Consider the following 5967-nt stretch of genomic DNA (forward strand, 5'->3'; position numbering starts at 1 on the left):
CAGAGATGTGTCCTATCTCCATACCTTTTCAACCTGTATGCAGAACAGATTATCCAGGAGGCTGGGCTCTATGAGGAGAAATGCAAGGTCAAGATTGGAGGAAGGTCTATCAACAATCTGCATTATGCAGATGACACAACCCTGCTTGCTGAAACTGAAGAGGACCTGAAGCTCTTGCTGCAGAGGTCAAGGACTGCAGCCTCCAATATGGATTGAGGCTCAATGTCAAGAAGGTAAAGATTCTCACCATTGGACCAATTGGTAGCATCAGGATGGATGGTGAAGGGATTGAAATTGTTCACAGCTTTAAGGTGTATTGCCATGGGAAAGTCTGCTGTTAGGGACCTCTCCAAAGTACTGAAGAGCAATGGTGTTTCTCTGGAGACTAAGATGCGTCTTTGCGATCACTTGTTATGCATCAGAGAGTTGGATAATGACTAAGGAGGATAGAAGGAGAATTGATGTCTTTGAGCTGTGGTGCTGCGGAAGAGTATTGAGAGTACCATGGGCTGCTAGGAAAACAGATTCGTCCTGGAGAGGGTTAAACCGGGTGGTTCCTTGGAGGCAAGGATTCTGGGGATTTGTCTGACATACTTTGGACATGTTGGAAAAGGACATCATGCTTGGGAGGGTGGAGGGACAGTGCAGGAGTGGAAGGCCCTCTATGAGGTGGATTGATTCAGTGACTGGGGTAATCGGGATGGGTGTGTCGGAGACAGTGCAATTGGCACAGGACAGAGCAGAGTTTAGGGCTGTTGTACATAGGGTCGCTATGAGTCGCAAGCGACTTGACACAAGCGACATAACAACAGCAACAACAAAGTGAGCAATAATTTGAGAGACTATATGAAGAAGAATGTGGCATCAGGATCAGAGGAAGATTCATCAACAGTCTGCAATATGTAGATGACACAATCTTGCTCATTGGATGTGAGAAGGATTTGAAGGTGCTTGCTGCAGGAGATCAAAGATTATAGCCTTCGATATGGATTTACCTCAACATCAGTAAGACAAAAAATCCTCACCACCAGGCCAATAGACAACATCATGAGAGATGGAAAAAATATTGAATTGGTCAATTATTTCATCTTGCTTGTATCCATAATCTCCCTTGTTTCCAGTAATCAAGAAATTTGAAAAAAAAAAAAAGAAGAAGAAGAAGTTGCACTGGGAAAGTCTGCTGTCAGGGACCTCTTCAAAGTGTCATTTTAAAAACTAAGGTGCATCTGAGTCAAATCATGATCTTTTCAATTACATCTTCAATTGTATTTACAATGCATCAGAAAAACAGACAATGAATAATAAGGATGACAGAAGAATGAAGTTTCAGAAGAGTGCTGAATATTCCCTAGACCGCCAAAAGAACAAATATATCTTGGAGAAAGTGCAGCCAGGGTGCTCTGTGATGGCAAGGATGATGAAATATCATCTCACATGTTCTGGGCATGTTGTCAGGAAAGGCCAGGTCCTCGAAAAGACCATGATGTTCAGAAAAGTGGAGGGCCAATGAAAGGGAGGGAGATCCTAAACTAGATAGCTTGAAAGAGGGATTGTAACAATGCCTCAAGTACTTCACAGGATAGGGAAAGATTCAGATCGGTTGTTCATAGGGTCTCTGTGAGTCATAGTTGACTTAAATGTACCTAAGAGTACCTTTAAAGCCACCAGAGAACCATAGAACTACTTGAATAAACTTAAGTTTATAAACAAAACCATACAAACACCTAAGAGTCTATTCTTGGTTTGTGTCCACCAGCAAAATTACTTTGAAGTTATGGTTTGGTGGTTGGTTTGGTTTTTTTTTAATTGTGTTTGGACACTCAGCCCATCAAAAATCTTTGGTTCCTTTTCTCTAGGAAAAAAATCCCAAACAAACAAAAAACAAAAAACTCAAACATGCACAAAGCATTTTGCAAGCATTTTCAGAAGATTCTTGTATTCACTAGCATTCACCTTAATGATTACGTGAACCCTTGTGAAATAACCCTGCCTTGGGTGGTTCCAGGAGTTGTGGTGGTGCCACGAGATGCCATCAAGCTGAATCACAGTGACCCTATGGACAACATACCTGAAACTTGCTGTGTCCTCCACCAGCTTTACCATCTCTGATATGTTTGGGCCCACTGGGAGAGTCACTGTGTGTGGTCCATTGCATGTGGCACTGGTAACCAAGAGACAATTTGAATTCACCAGCAGCTCTGAGTGAGAAAGATGGGTAGTCTCCTGTTAACACTCACAGCCTGTGAAACATGAAGAGTGAGAATTGGTGGCTCTGAGTTTGAATTGACCTGGTGACTGTGAGTTTAATTTAAACAATCTAGAAACCAGAAACTGCATAAACTCCTGCAGCTGAGGTCTCGCAGCTCCTAAAGCAGTTGTGTTCTGTGATTGACAAAGCCCAAGTGCTAGAAAGTCCTTAAAATATTCTTTATAATAGATACGCTGCTTATGGCCCATTTCTGGATCTACGTAGAGGCAGTGCCACACCTTCATGTGTTAGCCCTTGATGTGTTGAAGGCAGAGGCCACGCTATGACAAGTCTGACCTCCCAGCTGGCCTTCCTTGGTCATCCTGTCAATCATTTCAGAAAGATGGCCTCCAGGACCTTTGACATCCAAGTCACCTTCCCCAAACCAGCTCCTGCTTAGTTGTAGTTCAATTTCTTTATCCAGGACCTAGTGTTTTTACTCACTTCTTTTAGGAATTTGAGAACACTTAACCGTGCTAGTGCAGAACCTGCACAGAGACATAGAGGCCGTCATTCAAACAGAATGAGGGAATACCGTGTGGCTTGAATCCAGGAAAAGTATGTGTTGGCCTTGTTGTTATATAACATCGAGTCAGAATTGACCCATGGTTAACCCTCCAGTGAGTTTTCAGAGGCAATTAGTCACGTGGGAGAACACGATTCATATTCCTCCTGCAAAGTAGCTGGTGGTTTCAAACTGTGTACCTTTGCATTGGCAGTGCAATTCCTTACCACTAAGCCACCAGAGCTCCCTTGTGTTAAAGTAATATCCTTTTAAAGGGTGTACCACACTGACAAATCCACTGAAAGTACTTTTATAACATGTTCAAAAGTAAAGATGTAACTTTGAGGATTAAGATGCACTAAAGACCCACACTATGATCTTTTCATTCACCTCATATGTATATGAAAACTGAACAATGAATAAAGAAGACAGAATAATTGATGCATTTGAATCATGATTTTGGGGTAGAATATTGGACGTATCATGACATTCAGAAAAACAAACAAATCTAGTTGGTATGAAATACAGCCAGAAGGCTCCTTAGAAGCAAGGCTGGGGAGAGGCTTTGTGCCAGGTACTTTGCCCATGCTGTCAGGCGAACTGTTCTCTTGACGAAGACAGAATGCTTGAAAAGTAGAAGACCTGCAAAAAAGAGGAAGAGATGACGTGATCTGGCATTGTGACTGCAGTGATGAGCTCAGACTTAACCACAATCATTGGGAAGGCCATGTTTTGTTCTATTGGATACAGGGTCACTGTGAGGAGAGGTTGACTCAATAGCACCTGGCAAGCGGGCTTTACCGTTTATCTGTCTGCTGGTCATGGTGTGTGACTTGCATGTGTCTATGATTCTGGAAGCTAAGTCACCAGTATTTTATACACCAGCAGTGTCACCATGGTGGACACATTGCAGCAGAGCTTCCAGACTCAGATAGACTAGGAAAAAAGGTTCAGCCAATGAAAACTTTATGGATCACAACTGAACTCCACCCAATTTTTTTCCTTTGGAGGTGACTTCAGGACAGATAAATCACTGGACAAAAACACCATGTTTGTCAAGATAGAAGGCCACAGAGAGGGAGGAGACCCTCCATGAGATAAATTTGCAAGCTGTAACAATGGCCTCACTTTGATGATTGTAACGATGACATAAGACCATCATGGCCATCATGAGTCAGAGGTGACCTGACAGCATGTATCTATCTCCATTTACCTATTTAAGTCTGTACTGATATTCTTTTTTTTTTAAATCATTTTAATTGTGATTTTAATGAAAGTTTACAGAAGTGTTAGATTTTAATTTATTCATTGCTGCACATTTTACCCTCTCTTCCTCGCTTCCCCCTTCCCCGGTTAATTTTTTTAAAATATTCATACATCGTTGCACAATTATCTACCTCCCCATATCCCACCCTAACCCTCTTTGCAAAGCACCTCTTATTCTGAGCTGTTGTTGTATGTATAATGCCTAATCATATATTCCTTTTAAACAGTGCTTTCCTTCATAAGTTCCAAAGCAATGGTCATTATCTATCCACTCTTATCCTATTCTTCTCCCAGCCAGCCCCATGTCAGACCTGCTTTTTAACAGTGGTGCTATGCAGTATTTGTCCTTTTGCGACAGAGATATTTCACTTAGCATGATGTCCTCCAGCGTCCCCCATGTTGTGTAATGTTTTACAAGTTCATTGTTTTTCAGTGCATTCCTCAAAGTTGGAAATAGAAATACCATTTGACCCAGCAATGCCAGTACTTGGAATATACCCTAATGAAACCAGAACAGTCATCCAAATAGATATATGCACACCCATGTTTATTGCTGTGTTATTTACAATAGAAAAGAGATGGAAGCAACCCAAGCACCCATCAACAAACGAATGGATAGAACAACTGTGGTACATTCATGTGCTTATGTTCTTAATCACTACATAACAATCTCAAAACAGGTATTAACCTGAGCCTCAGGAATTCACTATGAGGGAAATTTCATGCCCCTTTCCCAACTATTATGGCAATTGATTCTTTGAACCTAAGCTCAGAACTTCCTATTTATCCCAATTCAGTGAGATTTCACTGATTTCTTCCTGATCACATCAACCTTTAAAGAGTTTTTGCAAATCATATTCTGTGGCCCAGCACATTATACCTCTCAGCTTTCTGACACTTGCAAAACCAAGGGCAGGGGACTCCCAGTAACATGTGCATCTCCCTGTGTTAGTACAAAACACCTTACACATATTCTCATTCAGTCTTATCCTCAGTTCTGTGAAGCAGAGTTGACATTGAACCTGTCTTCCTTGCTTTACAAATAAGAAAACTGAGTCTGGCAGAGACTCAGGGGCTTGCTTAAGGACACTCAGAGACCAATTAAACCAGGCCTGTCTGAGCAACACTGTTTCATCTCCCTTAGCATTTCCATACCAAACGGTAACTTTCTAGATATATCTGTTTCTCCAACTAGGCTATGTATACAGGCTTTTTCTCTGAATTTCCGGCCTTACTGAGTCAGGATCACTGAGGGTTAGCACTAGAGGGAGCTCTGCTGGTCTACAATGAGTCGTGCTGCTAACCCAGAGGCCCTGGGTCTTCAGTGGTGGCTTCAAATTCATCAACCACCCTGAGGGAAAAGGTGGGAAGTCTCCTCCTTTAATGATTTATAGCCCCATGGACTATGAGTTTGAATTGACTCTAGCTGTGAACTTGGCTATTGGGGGGTTTTAAGTGGGGTAGCATGTTCAAAGAAGTCCTCTGGGAACAGAAGCTTAGTTTCAGAACATTTCTCTTGCCTTGCACAGCAGTAGGATTCATGACCATCTATTCATGACTGAAAGGTTCTGAGTCCCAGCTGAGATGGTAGATAATAGTGCTGGTAACACCATTCATTTGAGGTACTGGAAACTTACCCATACTCCTCCTGTGCCCCTAAATGACCAGTGCATGGATTCTTTCAGTGTGTCCCCCGCCTCCCCACACTGGAATTGGTCCCTTCCCTACCCATGGGCTTGCATAGCTGGTAGAAAAACATTTAAGAAGTCTCTCTTGAAAGTTCACTAAGGCTTTTGACGGGATGCCCAAACTCACTCTTTCCATAAAACAAATTCTTTTTTGTTGTTGTTTTTTTAGATTTTTTTTAAATTTTATTACTTTTAATGAACATTTACAGAGATTTGGGGTTTTCATTCATTCATTGTTGCACTGTTTTCTCTACCCTCCT

This window comes from Elephantulus edwardii, unplaced genomic scaffold (assembly GCF_000299155.1).
Source record: "Elephantulus edwardii isolate Elephantulus edwardi_28Jun2011 unplaced genomic scaffold, EleEdw1.0 scaffold00064, whole genome shotgun sequence".
Taxonomy (NCBI): domain Eukaryota; kingdom Metazoa; phylum Chordata; class Mammalia; order Macroscelidea; family Macroscelididae; genus Elephantulus; species Elephantulus edwardii.